At 56.3% G+C, this 14,339-nt stretch overlaps 1 long non-coding RNA gene across 1 annotated transcript; it reads right to left on the bottom strand.

The window, feature by feature from the left end:
* Positions 1-11,153: 11,153 nt before the first annotated feature.
* Positions 11,154-12,849, bottom strand: LOC129209257 (uncharacterized). Its single transcript, XR_008578023.1, has 3 exons — positions 12,704-12,849; positions 11,945-12,194; positions 11,154-11,369 (listed from the first exon to the last, which is right to left on the bottom strand). It is a non-coding gene; the product is annotated as an uncharacterized LOC129209257 (long non-coding RNA).
* Between the last annotated feature and the right edge of the window lie 1,490 nt (positions 12,850-14,339).

Raw genomic sequence — 14,339 nt, 5'->3', positions numbered from 1 at the left:
GGCAGCCCACGGGGTCCCCGCGCACGACAAGAGCAGCAGTAGAGGCAGCTCGAAGCAGGCAGCTTGCAGGCAGGCAGCTCGAAGCAGGCAGCTCACGGGCAGGCAACTCATGGGCAGGCAGCTCGCGGGCAGGCAGCTTGCGGGCAGGCAGCGTGCTCTGAAGCGGTAGCAGGGCAGGACTCTGGACCGCTGATTTGCGGCTCGCTCTGTAGGTCCGAGGCATTTCTGGTTGACCCCAGCCAGTGGCAGTCCTCTGGCCGGCTTCGTCAGGCTCTGGTTTCCCTCGGAACATTTCAGATTTTTCAGGGATGAAGTCAAAAGGAGAATTAACTGCGAGTTCCCCCAGGCGCGTCCCCGCCGGCATCGCCCCGATGCACAGAGCAGTCTCAGCAGGCCCTGGCGTCGATGCTGACGGGGGATGCGCAGAAATTCAGCCCTCGCTTTGGTCCGCTGCAGAACATAAAAGAGCCGCTTTGAATATAAAATATGTTAAATATGTTCAAATGCATTTTATTAAAGACAATGTATTTATATTTTGGGCCACTTTGTTTTGATAACAAATCGTAGCAAAGGATAGAAGCTCCAGCTATTCCGACTTTTTGTAAACATACGGACGTAACAAACCCTTCAACATCCAGGCTGTTTGCACGGAGGGGAGCCGCCGTCACTGCATCCATCCATCAGGAAAAATAAATTCAGCATTTATACAGGCTCTTGGGCTTGCAGATGAAAAAAGCACGCGCACCATTTGAGAGTGACTTTATAGTGTGAAGACATAATTCCCCACATTTTGCCATTTATATGACAGGTTGCATTTTGCCTGATGCGTTTGTAACTCCCTGGCTCCCAACGCGAACAGGCTTTACCGAACAGAGCCAAAGCCGGGCCTAGAAGCCCCCTGCCCACATTTGGGCAAGGTTTGGGGTTTTTTTTTTTTCCCATCCTGCCAACTTCGGGAACGGCCGCAGCCCGTCCCTGCCGCGTGCGAGCCGTGCAGCGTGCCAGCGCCGCCGGTCCCTCGTGCCCCTGGACGTGGCGGGCTGGTAACGCCCCGCACCGCGGCCACCCCCCAGAACACGCACCAGGTCCCTCGTGCCCCTCAGGTGTAAGGGATCCGAAACCTTAAATACTGCAACTTAAAGTATTTAAAGCCAAAGGGGCCTTTGGAATGTTAACATCTTTTACGGTACGTGGACATCGCGAAGGCAAGGACATATAGCAGGTTTTTGTAGGGCATCTCGTTTAGTAGAATAAAATGCCACAAGGTTCGGTGGCTCAAGGCTAAAACCAGAGCTTCAGATTTCTGTTGAGGAGCGATGTACGGGGAACAGCGAATGTGGGCCTGGACTAAAACCGCCAGAGGTGACGGCGACTCTGTCGCCTGGAGCTGTCGTGACTCTTCCTCGGAAGAGGACGGGTAAAGCCTGACGTCGCCCCGAACCCCCTCGCTGCCCTCGAAAGCTGCTCGTTTCTCTGCGAAATCCGCGCTGTCACCTTGCGCCTAACGACGAGGGGGAGAGTCGCTAATTTGCAGGGACTGGATGTGTCGAAACACTCTGGAAAGAAATGCTTTAGCCTCAGAATAACCAGGTTTCTCCCCCTCCCATCCCTCTCACACTGCTGCTCTTAATCTTTCGAAGGCCCTCGACAAGAAGATGAGACGAGGCTACGGACTCTGCGAATTCCTGTCCTCTCCAAGCGGCGCGTCTCCTCCGTCCGTCCCTGCAGCCGGTGGTGCCCTGAGCCAGCGCAGCAGAAGAAAGCCTCGTCACTTCCACAGCGCCCAGCTTCAGCTGGAGCCGTTTAATGACGATGTGTGATCCAAACCATAATAACAATAATAAACCCATCTCTGCTTCGCTGAAGAACGTCCTTTTGACTTTGCCGGACCCAGCAGCAGCCCGTGTTGTTGCCGATGCCAGCTCAGCGTCACGGTCGGAGTGGCGATAAAGCAGGTTAAACCTCCAGATAAATTTACATTACGAAGGGCAAGCACTTAATTGTCCTTTTTGTCCTCTGCTGCAGGTGACAGAGCAGGACACGGGCTCACCGACCGCAGAAGGACGGGGGGGGTGTGTGCAGGGGCAGCTGCCAGCGGTGCCACCGGCGGGGCAGGGGACCCTGAGGGCTGCTGCACCCACGGGGACAGCCCCCACGCAGGGACGGGGGGGCATCATCCTGAGATTAAAACAACAACAACAACAACAACAAAAACCCCAAACCAACAAACCGCCCCTCTGAAGCTAAAGGATGTGAGAGGTTTCGTCCAGAAACACGCAAGTGCCACATTTGCAGGGTTCCTGCTCTCTCCTAAACCCCCTGAGATGGACACCAGCCCGCGGTCCATCAAACCAAAGGTCCGTTCAGAGTCTTACTGCAGCGCATCTTCTTCCAAGGCATCTTCAGGAGAGCCTGAGAGCAACCTCCAAAGACAACGGAGAGTACAGACCCATTTAACACCTAAGAAATTAGGATTTCTTCTAAATATGTAATAAAAAAACTCCAACATAAAGACCAACCCAAACCTGAATTACTTCAGATCATCTTAACTCATACATCCCCTTTACAGTGGATGATTCAACCAAAATCCCAGAGAAGTATATCTTGGGTTATGGAAATGCTTCGCAACCAGACAGGGAGGTCTGCGGGAGACGTAAACCACCCCGACTCCATCAGAAGTCACCAAACCTCCATCAGCCTGCAGTTTGACAGGACTTCACCCCGTGGCAAAATTTAGTTCTAGTTTTAAAACAGCCATTCCCAAGTCTCATAAGCTGATCAGAAATTTAATAAAGATAACACGGTGGTCACTTTTAGGAAGTTTAATAAACCAAATTTTGATTATTTTTCTTATTAAATCCATGCCCAGTTCTACAGTATCTCTCGCTGCCGCTGTATAATTAAAGCACACGGTTGGTATATGATGAATGTCACGACAATCTAACTGAAGAGCTTCTGACAAGCGTTTCCCATCGTCCTGCCCAGAACGACCCAAAAGGCCAAGGGCAGCAACACGGCAGATTTTGCTGCCCGGGCTGGGGTGTAAATCCACAGGAGTGAAGCCAAAGACACGAGATGACTCTTGACCAACGTAACCTCAGTCACGAGCTCCTGCAGAAGTGATACTCCACGGTGTCCATCCATCCGTCCCGCTCTGCTCTGTGCCACTCACCGAAGGCTACCCTCAAACCTACCAGCGCTAGGACTCTCCTCCCAGACTGGTGCCTCCAGAACTACTGTGGCTTTGATAGCTAACGAACCCTGAGACACCAGCCTCGTTACAGCCCCGCAGACTCCAGCTCTGGTTATTCTGGTAAATCCCCCAGAATTAAGTTATGGATGAGTCATTTCAATCCAAGTAAAGAAAAAGATGTGATCTGTGCTGCAAAGGCAGCACGCAGCTGAGATGTTCGTCTCGGAATTACACAAGTGGTTCACAGAAGACATTCCCAAGTTTGCAAAGCACATGGATTCATACCTTTGAGGGAGGAAAAATAACCCCAGATTTTATCAGAACCTTGATCTGATCAAATAAACCGCAGCCAACAGCCTCATCGATGTTGACCTCAGGCAAGGAGGTGCCCCAGCGTGAGAAGAAACCACTGCTGGGTGCAGTCAGAGGGACCGTTTGCATCTTGACCACATCAATGTAAACAGGCAACGTATACAAATACCGCAAGTCCATCCAAGCTGTCCTTGTGCCCTCCTTCATGCTCAGACTATGGTTTGCCATCTTTCATAAAAAGCACGTCAATGCCACGGGGAGCTTTGGAAACCAGTACTTCGATGCATCATCTGCTTACGAAATAATAAATCCCATTGTTCATCAAAGATCTCTTTGCTATTAATATGTCTGTTGGTTTTTATTAGAAACCCACATTTAGGTGATCGCTGGGTTGCAGCTCAGCTCTGTAAGTCACCAAGCGTGACTATCCTTAAGCTTTTCCACGGACCGTGGTCAAATCCCCACTCCGTGGGTTCTCTGTGGTGCTCCATGTCCCTGCTGGGAATCACAGAATCCCAGAATCTCAGACTGGTTTGGGTGGGCAGGGACCTCCCAGCCCATCCAGTGCCACCCCTGCCATGGGCAGGGACACCCTCCACTAGCCCAGCTTGCCCAAAGCCCCATCCAACCTGGCCTCGAAGGGGAAAGCCCACCCACTGCCACTGAGCCGGCCAAGCCCACCCATGTCCCACCGCCCACAGGCGACGGGCACGGACACTGCACGTGCTGCAAAATCCAACCCGGGCTCTGTGGCGGTATATGAAGACTCAGAAACCGAGATTTTTTGGCTTCCGAGCCCGGGTTTAATTGCTCAAAGCGATGGTCTGAGCCTCGGCGCCTGTGCTGTGCGTGGTGGGACACAACAGCTCCTGCTTCCAGGAGAGTGCCAGCAGCCGCGTGCCTGCAGCCCCGGAGCCGGGAACACGGAGGCGCAGCTTGCTGAGCCCGGCTACAAGCTGTCAAGGGCTCAGGAGCATTTATCCCAGGATAAACAAATTAATGGGGCAGCAATATTCAAACACCGGTGACCATATCCCCAGGGTCCTGCCCCCCGCCCCCCCCAGCTGCTCCCCAACGGTGGCACCGTCCCCTCCCCACCCCCAGTGCACCCCGAGCCGTGTCCCCGAGCGTCCCCAACGCCAGACCCCGCATGGGCAGCGACCCCCTCTGCGCCGCCCCCGTCCCCGTCCTTCGCCTGCTCCAGCCTTGACCCTGGGCTGAGAGCACGAGGAGCCGCTGCAGGTTCTGAGCAGGAGCTGAGCCACGAGCGAGCAGCGATAACTCGAACACCCAGCAAGCTGGCAGGAAACGCAGCTCTGCCTCCCCGTGCCTTGCTCCCCCACCTCCAGGCTGGGACGGGGTACGGCAAAGCCACACGCACCAGTGCATCGCGTGGGTTCTGTCGGTGCATCGCACGAGCTTTGCCAGTGCATTGCATGGGCTCTGTCGGTGCATCACACGGGCTTGGCCAGTGCATCGCACGAGCTTGGCCAGTGCATCGTGTGGGCTCTGCCGGTGCATCGTGTGGGCTCTGTCGGTGCATCGTGTGGGCTCTGCCGGTGCATCGCACAAGCTCAGCTGAGAGTTTGATCCGCGCTCTGAGCTTGGCCGACGCATTGCACAAGCGTGGCCAAGCAACCATAGGCCATCGGGATCCCCAAAGCCACACGTGGCTGTCAGCAAAACGTCTGGCTAAAAGCTGTCTTAAGGTCAAAAAGACGCTCTAGAGCCTGCACTCGCCCGTGCTCCGCACTTCACCCGTGCTCTGCGCTCCCCCCGTGCTCCCGTGGCGGTCGAGGGCACGCAGGCTGCGGTGGGCAGCGGGACGAGCGCCGGGTGCCCCATCCATCCCCCCCCGCACCGGCCACCCGGCCACCCACCGCACCCCGGCACGGCCGCTCCGCGCGCGCGGACCCTTCCAGCCGCTCCACGAACTGCGCCAGCGCCGGGCTGAGCCTGGCAGGGTTTGGTTTTAATCCCCTGCTCTCACCAGAGCCTGCGTTTGACACTTCATTTGTCAGCCGGTCGGAACCCTAACGGCCACCATCTGTGTATACACAGTCACCTGGGGAAAAACAAAACCAAAAAGACGCTGGGTGCCAAGTGCCAAGTGCCAAGCGAGCTCGGCTTGTCTCCTCCGCACCCCCTCACCTCGCTTTAAAAACACAGTTACCAAACCACCACGGCGGGGTCTGGCCCGCTCCCCCCCTCCCCTCGTCCGTATTGACATAGCAGAATTATCTAAGTTACTGGAAATGAATTATTATAGCAGCTATGTCAATATAATATTTTGATTACAGTAACAATGTCAAAGTTAATAATTCAGCTGGTATTTTACTGGACTTCACAGTCATTGCTCGTTATCGATCAGTTTTATTTAGTCGCTGGGTCTCAGGTACGTATCCCTTTCGCACTGAGCACCTCAAAATAAATTGCGGGGTCACGCTGCACCCTGCCTGCTCCGGCTCCCTCGCCTCTGCTCTCTTAGGTCAGAAAGTTCACACTTTCCGAATAGAATAATAGTGCTACTAAATGCAGTACTGTTTTCGAAGCAGATGCATACATTTCGAAGTAAATGCATACATTTTGAATAAATGCATACATTTCCAAGCAGATGCATACATTTCGAAGCAGATGCATGCAATTTGAAGCAGATGCATGCAATTTGAAGCAGATGCATACAATTTGAAGTAGATGCATACATTTTGAAGTAGATGCATACATTTTGAAGCAAATGCTGCTTTGAAATGACGGGCTGAGCAGCATCCTGCCTTTCCGGTCTCGGGGCTGGACCCTGTGCCAGCTGGCCGAAGCTGGGTGATGTTACCGACCTTTCCTCTGCTGCAGCAGTTATTTGAGCACAGGTTAAAATCTTCTATGTGGGTGTAAATTCCTCTTCCAGCTCAGCCCCCCGCGAGGCCTCGGGAAACCCCCCCCACGCTGCGCAGCATCCCGACGAGCGGCTGGCGCCGGCGCCCGTCCCCACTCGCAGCACGCCCGCGCGGGTGAGCGAAGGAGACGGGCACCGTGAGTTCCTGCCGGGCTCAGGGCTTTCTGCCGCACGAGGCCGCGGTGCCAGGGTCACGGCCGGGCAGACCCGTCACCGGTGCCACCAGCGTCCTGCCGGTGCCGAACTGTTCCCCGCCGGCAGCCAGCCGGGGTAGGTGCGAATCGGGCGCTGCAGGACGCTGGCGAGCCGTCTCTTTCTTTGTGTTTTTCACCCAAATTAGGTAAAAGTAGTAGATGACTCTTTGTAAAGCCTGTAGCGTTTCCAGCAGCGATACTCAATGATAACTACAAACCACCCACGTCGGTTCTGACGGGTAGATCTGACATTTTGAAACGCTCCAAAGAGCAAAGCAAGCACACGGCGAGCTGCTTTGCTCATCTGAGGACGTGTCTGCTAACCGGCACGGCATCGCCTGCTTCCCACGTCACGCTTTCTGCCGCCCCGCACACGCACCAACGCGTGGATCCCCGTGCCGGGCACTCCCTGCCGTGGCACGCGCATGGGGGGGCACCAGGTTACACCTGCGTGCACGGGCTGGAAGGTGCAAGTGGGCGCAGAAACCTGTGCAGCAATTTGGGAAATGCCGGTTAATCATTTACGGGATATTTTATTTTGCCCTGCGTGGGGTGGAAGGTCTCGTTCGGGAAGGGTCCGTGCCCCCCCCGCCTTCCGCTCTGCGCTGGGCTCCGCTCCGTGCGGCGGGGAAGGTCGGGGGGGGGTCCCCCTTGCCACGGGAGCATTTTAACTTGAGCTTTCCTTGATCGAAAGGTGCCCGAACCACCTGGGCCCAAGTTAGCCGCAGCGCATGGCAGCTCGTAACGTAATTCTGAAATCAAAGCGCTTACATGATGCACGCTAGCTGAACCCGAGCTCCCAAAATTAAAAGCCGTTTGTGCAAGTGGCCGCTCTGCCGAGGCTCCGTCCGACGTGCCGCACCGGAGGGCTGGGGGGAGCACGGCCTGAGGAGTTCCCAGACATCCTGGTAAATAAATAAGGAAAGGAGCACCGGTCTCCCCTGAGCCCCCCGTCCCGGGGGCTGCGCTCTCCCTGCGGCTGCCCCGGACGCTCCCGCTGCTCCCCAGCTCTGCAGAAGTACAGCTTTAAATCCGTAAAGCCGTTAGGATTTCCCACAAAAAGCCGTCCGGTTCGGAAAAGCAAAAAGCGAACAGACCGTTTCCTTACGGACCTGCCGGAGCAGGCGGCCGGCTGCGTCGCTCGTGCGCTGCAGTCCCGAGCCTACAGAAACGGGGAGTTTTACCGCGCTGCTGCGGTTTGCAACGCGGGGCCAGGGCTCACAGCGGCACGGTGAAACGCAGCAAACCCCGGGGGATGCACGCGAGCGTGCAACTGCCACGGCCCCTCGCTCTCGGCCGCTCGGCGTGTGCACGCAGCGCCGGCCGTCGTGGCACAGCCGGAGGAGGCTGGGGCCTGCTGAGACCGGGCGAAGCTTCCTCCCAGGGAAAGTACCTGAGTTCAAGGAAATATTGAAGATTTTTTTTTTTTGTAATTTAGTGAATATAAACGCGTTTGAAGGAGCCTGGAAAGCTGCAGTACCGATGAAAGCGTGGTGCGCTTTGAGCTGTAAGCACACACTTGGCATGGTTCAGATGAAGATTACCCTTCTGTACTATTTATGAACAACCAGTGGGCCAAATTCCCCCCCGTTTTTATACAGAACGTTAACAAATCATTTTAATTAGCGTATTAAAGCAAAACAAATGCGTTAGCTTCGCCTTGCCATCTGACTTTAAGTGCATTTACAGAGTCTTTTCCCCGGCCCTGAACTCTCAGCCCAGCATCCCGCGGGGAGGCAGATGAAGGCAAACCCAGGAAACCCCCCCCGCTCCTCTCCCCCCCCCACCCCCCCGTCACGTCCTGCCGCTCCGGGGGCATCTCGGCGGCGTTGCACATCGTGGACAAACCCTGCCCGCGTCGAGACAGCTCGCCTGCCAGCAGACGTGAACATCGTTGCCCGAAGGTCTTTGCTCCCTCCCTCCTCGCGGTGCTGAAACCAGAGGTCTGCTGGGCTTTAGGATCGCCTTTTTTCCTCGACGGGAATCTAAATCCAAATGTTTCTTGGATTTTGGCCTGGAAAGCTTTTCTCACAATGAACCCTCATTTTAAATAAATATATCTAAGGACAAACTTACGGAGTTGCTGCTCTCTCGTTTCTTATTAGTTGCTGTTCAGACAGCAAGGAGCGTCGGTACCCGTTAACCCACACACGCAGCTCGTCACCCGGCTACGGCCATCGGCCGCAGGAGATGCTCAGTGACAGCAGCCTGTGTCAAAATGCTGTTTAAAAGCAGAAGGAAGTGATGGGTTTGGAAACTATTTTCCAAATATATGTGCCCCCCCCTCCTCTGTTCGCACCCCCACCTGCAGAGCAGAAGGTGAGCAGACACCCAGGAGCCCATGCCGGCGTACGCGTGGGAGGAAGGTGACGGTTCCCGGGCAGACACGGAGGAGGGCAGGGGAGCAGCACGCTGCTGCGGCACCCCACGCCCCTCCAACGGCTCCCCACACGATGGGACCGAAGGGCAGGAAGCCTGGAGGACAGAAGAACAATGAAAACCCAAAGCTGTCCTTCGCGCGTTCCCCTGGCGTCACCCAACAACGTTTCAGGAACAGCATCAGGCCACCGAAAGCAAGTGCCACGCCACCGTTGCAAGAACGGGTGTTGCCTCTGGAAATTTGGGGTCTAATTCACAGCAGGCAGCCCAGGGCTTCAGAAGCACTGGCCATCACGTTCTCCCAAGCATACTGCGAGACATAAATACATCGACTGCATGCAGCAACACATACGCCGTGTTCCCTCCTCCCCTCTCTAGAGCCTGTGACTTCAGCTGCTTCTGTCCCCGGCACCGAGTCCCCGTCGCTGCGCAGAGGATGAGCCTGGAGCCGAGACCCGTGCCTGAAAACACGCCGCCAAGTCCCAGCACGGTCCCGAGCACTTTGGTGTCACAGGGGTAGCAGAATTGGCATCATATTCATAGGCAAACCTCAGATTTAAGTCATTTCCAGCGTGCTAAATTGAAAAGCCCTCGTGCTGAAGAAGGGATCCAGAGCCGAGGACAGGGCAGGGGCAGCGTCTCTGCCAGGGCTCGGGGCCCCTTGTACACCCCCACCAAACACACGGGACAGTCGTTCCCGGCTTCCGCTTCCATCACGCCGCAGAGGGCGGCCGACGAGCTGTGGCCCCGCACCATCGAGGCTGGTGGGAATCAGCGGGGCTCCACGCCCGGCACCGAACGCGGTTCGGCCCTGGGTGCTCGTAAGGACTTCAGTTCCCCCGGTGCCTCTGAGCGGCCGCGGGCAGCCCCGCAGGGGCTCGGTTATTCCAGTGCCCTCGGGCGGATCGGCAGCGTTTTACTGCCACTGCAGAGGTGTGAGCAAAGCACGAGGTGCAAGGACGGGGAGCGAGCCCGGTCCCGGGCGCTGCGGGGAAGGTGGCTGGTGCGTCGGACACGGCTCCGGAACAGCCCGAGAGCCCGCTCGGCTCCGACAACTGCAGTGGGAGCTGCGCAGCCGTTGGGAACCCAACTGCTCTCTACTAACAAAATAAACATTTAGAAATACCGTGGCATCCTGTTTTCCTTTTCTTTCTGAAATAACTGGGGTAAGCAAAAGCCCAGAAAATAAAAGCTGTTAACCCAAGGACGAGGGGTTTTGTGCCAGCGTGACCGTGAGGTTTCGTGTCGCCAGCAGCAGACAAGGGGCGAAGCCCGCTCAGGCTCCCCGTTAGACATTCCCCATCTGCGTTCCCGGTACCACGTCTCTCGAGACTCGCCCTGGCTTCCCACCAGGCACGACCTTTCCCGGACTGGGAACCCTCTGGCGCCGCTGCCGTCATTGAGAAAGGGCGGTGAGAGTGCAAGGGCCGGCGTGCCAAGGGCCGGCGTGCCACGGCAGACAGCGAGGTGCCACCACGGCCCCCAGCCACGGGAGCACCTGCGCTGGCTCTCGTGCACAGCAGCCAGGAGTTTGATTCCCAAAGCACTCGGGTTGATCTGTGCAAAGATACCGAAGTCTGGACCCGATTACCACGACGCATTACAGAGAACCAGACGGCTGGCAACGCCAGGTATCGCCCTCCCACCGGTTTTCTCCCATTTCGTATCCAGCAGCCACGGGCACTCAGCAGAAGCCCTGCAGCCAGGCAAGGCACCGTCAGATCCCACCTGAAGCCGCCCGGGACATGCTTCAGTGTTCTGATTCTTGACAGTGAACTTTATTTGTGCTTATATTCAAAAGCTTTCGGGGCTTATTTTGGAGGTAGTTTAGCCAATACAGGTGACACGTGGGAGAAGGTTCAGGCACGTCAGCAAGGTTAGACAAAACACAGCTGGGAGAATAACCTCTGTATATCTTTCATGGAGGGGTGCTGGTAAAGCTTGGTTTTAATTTTAGTTGTTTGTCAGCAATCCTTTTTCTTTAGGACGCAATGTTACTTTGGCAACGCTCCTCAAAGGATCTTTCCTGAAATACTGAACACGTTTCATAACAGAGCCTGGCAGGCTCCGTGAAACACTGATTGTGTAATGAAAAGGGCGATCATTAATTACCATCCCGCGCAGGACCCGTCAGAGGTGAGAGCAGAGCTTTGCTGCTGCAGACGTCTCTCAGACGCGCGTTGGTGAGCCGGGGGGGGGTGAGGCGACCGAGATCCGTGCCGCAGGACGTCACCCCCGCACCCCCCGTTCCCTCCGCCTGCGGGGCAGGGGGCTTGGCAGCGGGAGCCAGGGGCAGGGGCAGCTCCGTGCTGCCCTGCAGCGATAAACCACGGGCTCTGGCTCGCTGGCACTTCTGCTTCATCACTTCCCACGGAAAAGGGCTCTCCTCCCCAGAAAGCTGCTGCTTTATGGTAGAGGGGGAAAAAAAGCATTGAAAAAAACCATCACTGGGGGAAGAACTTTGAAAATGTCTGGACAGCGCTGAAGTTTCAGATCTTTATTTAAATACTGAGCAGGTGGCAGCCCAGTCGATGCTGCGTGCGAAGGAGAACTCCTCCACTGACTGATGGAGCGAGCAGCAGCCCTCACTGCAGCGCTGTGGGTCACAACCCGTTTGCATGCATAAATTGTCAAGGCATAAAAAAGTTTGCCAAAAGAGCTATAAAGGGATGACAGCAAAGCACTTCAAAGAACTTTTCATTAGCAAACCCAAACTTGAAAGGCCTGAGCTATTACGGTAAGCCGTAACAGCAGCACCGCCAGTTTTCACTGAAGGGCATCTTAGCAAGCTCCTGAAGGTCTAATTAATTTTCCTCGCCTCTCCTCCCAGCCTCCCCAGCTGACAGCTGAGGCCAGCTACAAGATGCCCAAAAGCACCGGGGTGGTGGCTGAGCGCGCCCGGGGTGCAGAGCAGAACAAAGGAGCCGTGTGGGTCCCCGGGGCTTCCACCCGTCGCCGCTCCCCACCCAAACCCACCGTGCTTCTCCTCTCGTGTAGATGACAACCGGCAGTGCTCTCCAACCTGAAACGCGTGTGTCCGAAAGCAGGGAAGGCGGCAGAGGGGCTCCTGGCAGGGCTGGCTCTCCACCGGCTGTGCCCGCTGTCCTTCCCGTCTCCGCAGACTGCCTTTGGCCCAGCACCGCGATGCTCTGCCAGATGATGGAAAAGCCGCAGAAGGCAGTGCGTGGTGGGGAGGCTGGGTCCCCCGGGGCCCGGCGGGGAAAGGCTGCAGGAATGAGGGGTTTAACGAGCGCCGGAGCAAGCTCATCAGTGCCTGCGGCACCGAGGTCTCCGTTAGCGCAAACAGCGCGGCTGGAGCACAGCAAGGGCTCCATGGCAGGATGCCACCAGGGAAGTACTGCTCCCTCTTCCCACCCCTGCCCCTTTCTTCCTCCGACCGCGAAAGCTCAGTATTGTGTTTGCAGGATGTGAGGATTATTTTTGTTATTTTATTTTGGCAATAGATTTTACAGTCATGAAGAACCAGCTCATCTTGTTCCCGAGGGGAGTACGCAGGTTCTGCTGCTTCAGAGCATACAATAAAATTTGCGTAGCCCGGCCCGGCCATGCGAAGTGAAAACGGACAGCTGTTTGCTTTCTCCCGGCTGACACTGAACTACCGCTTTACGTGGCCAAGCCATGCCATTTTTAACTGCAAAACACCCACAAGTTGAGCAGAAGCAGAGACCCTGGCCAGGGTTCAAAAGGCGTTTCCTTGCCCATCCCGGGTCCTACCTGCACGGATCCAGCTCCGCTGCGGCCGGGGGCAGGATCCCACCCGTCGGGTCCGCGAGGAGGGCACCGGGAAGGACGTGAAGGGTTGCAGGGCTTCAGGAGCAACGGGAGCAAAGCAGAGAGGCAAAAAACAAAGCCGAGGGTATAGGGAGGGCTGTTTACAGGGGAATAGAAAGAATGATGACGGCCACAACCCTTGAGCAAGAGCACGGCTGTTGCCAGCTCTTCGTGGCAGATAACGCACTGCTGAGCCAGACGGAGGGAGGGGAGTGAGCTGCGGCGAGCAGTGCCGAGCCCACCACTGCGGGGGGGCTGCAGCCCCCTGCCCACCCCGGCCGTGCTGCAGCCCCCCCCAGCCCACAGCCCCCTGCCCACCCTGGCCGTGCTGCAGCCCCCCAGCCATGCAGCAGCCCCCTGCCCACCCCAGCCCCCAGCCCCCTGCCCAGCAGGCTCTGGGAAGGCAGAATAGCCCTGGGAGAGCAGCAGGGACGGGAAAAGACAGGGTTTGCCTTTTCCTCTGGGCACACGTCAGCTCCTCGGCACGGCTGTTCAGAGCCCCTCGCTCCCAGCCCCCTTCTCTTTTGGAACGCCCGCCATCCCCTGCCCGGCTGTCCTGGGGCTCCAGCTCCCTTCTGTCCCCTGCCCCCCGCAGCACTGCTCCTCCGGGACACGGGGTCAGCCACTGCGAGACACCAGCTGCCATCTAAAATTGCATCAATGGCCATTATAATAATAACGGCGTATTTTTGTATCAGACGTTTACCCCAGAAAAGTACCAGAGCCGTTTACAGAATTATGTTGTTACCAGGTTACTGAAAGTACGAGACACGGGCGCCGAGAACCGGTACTGAAACCTCCCCCGGCTTTGTGCCGCAGCTCTCACCGGGCGAAGGAGTCGCTTTTAAACCCGCGCGTAAGGCATCATGCATCCCTAATTCAGGTGACACGAGAAGCGTCCCTGGATGAAATGCAGGTGCTAGGAAATGCATCCTTTATTACTTGGTTAGGGCATTCTGCGCACAAAAGAAACCTGGACAAAAGCTACCGAGGCGTTCGGCTGCCCACGAGCCATACCCCCTCCCAGCCTGTGTTTTGTTTCACCTCTCAGGGAGAGCCTGGGTCATTTCCTAATTCCCCATGTCCCCTAATTCCCCATTTCCCCTAATAATTCCCCATTTCCCCTAATAATTCCCCATTTCCCCTAATAATTCCCCATTTCCCCTAATAACTCCCTATTTCCCCTAATAACTCCCCATTTCTCCCCCACCAACAGCATATCCCAAAGTGTCCTGTGCCGAGCGAGACCCTTGGAAAGGACCCACGGGCATCTCTGACCAGACTGCTACAGGACATGCCCGCAGGCAACATCTTCCACAATTTAATTTAATTAATTAATTTAATTGCCATAAGCCCTGGGTTCCTGAAGCCACCCAGGAGCCCTCCTGTATGGTCCCGTTTGGTCCTGAATCCCCCAGAGCTCCAGAGACACCCAAGAAAGAGGCCTGGGAATTCTCTGGGTAGGACTGGACTCCGGGCAGTCGTTGCCGGTCTCTATTGCATTTTAAGGTCCGACTTCACTAGCGATTCCTGTTTCCTGCTGAGAAACGGAGCGCCGTACACCGCATTGCAACCCGCT

The sequence above is a fragment of the Grus americana genome, chromosome 8, assembly GCF_028858705.1.
Source record: "Grus americana isolate bGruAme1 chromosome 8, bGruAme1.mat, whole genome shotgun sequence".
Lineage (NCBI taxonomy): Eukaryota > Metazoa > Chordata > Aves > Gruiformes > Gruidae > Grus > Grus americana.
The sequence above is the reverse complement of the archived record's forward strand: the minus strand, read 5'-3'. Positions and strand labels throughout refer to the sequence as shown.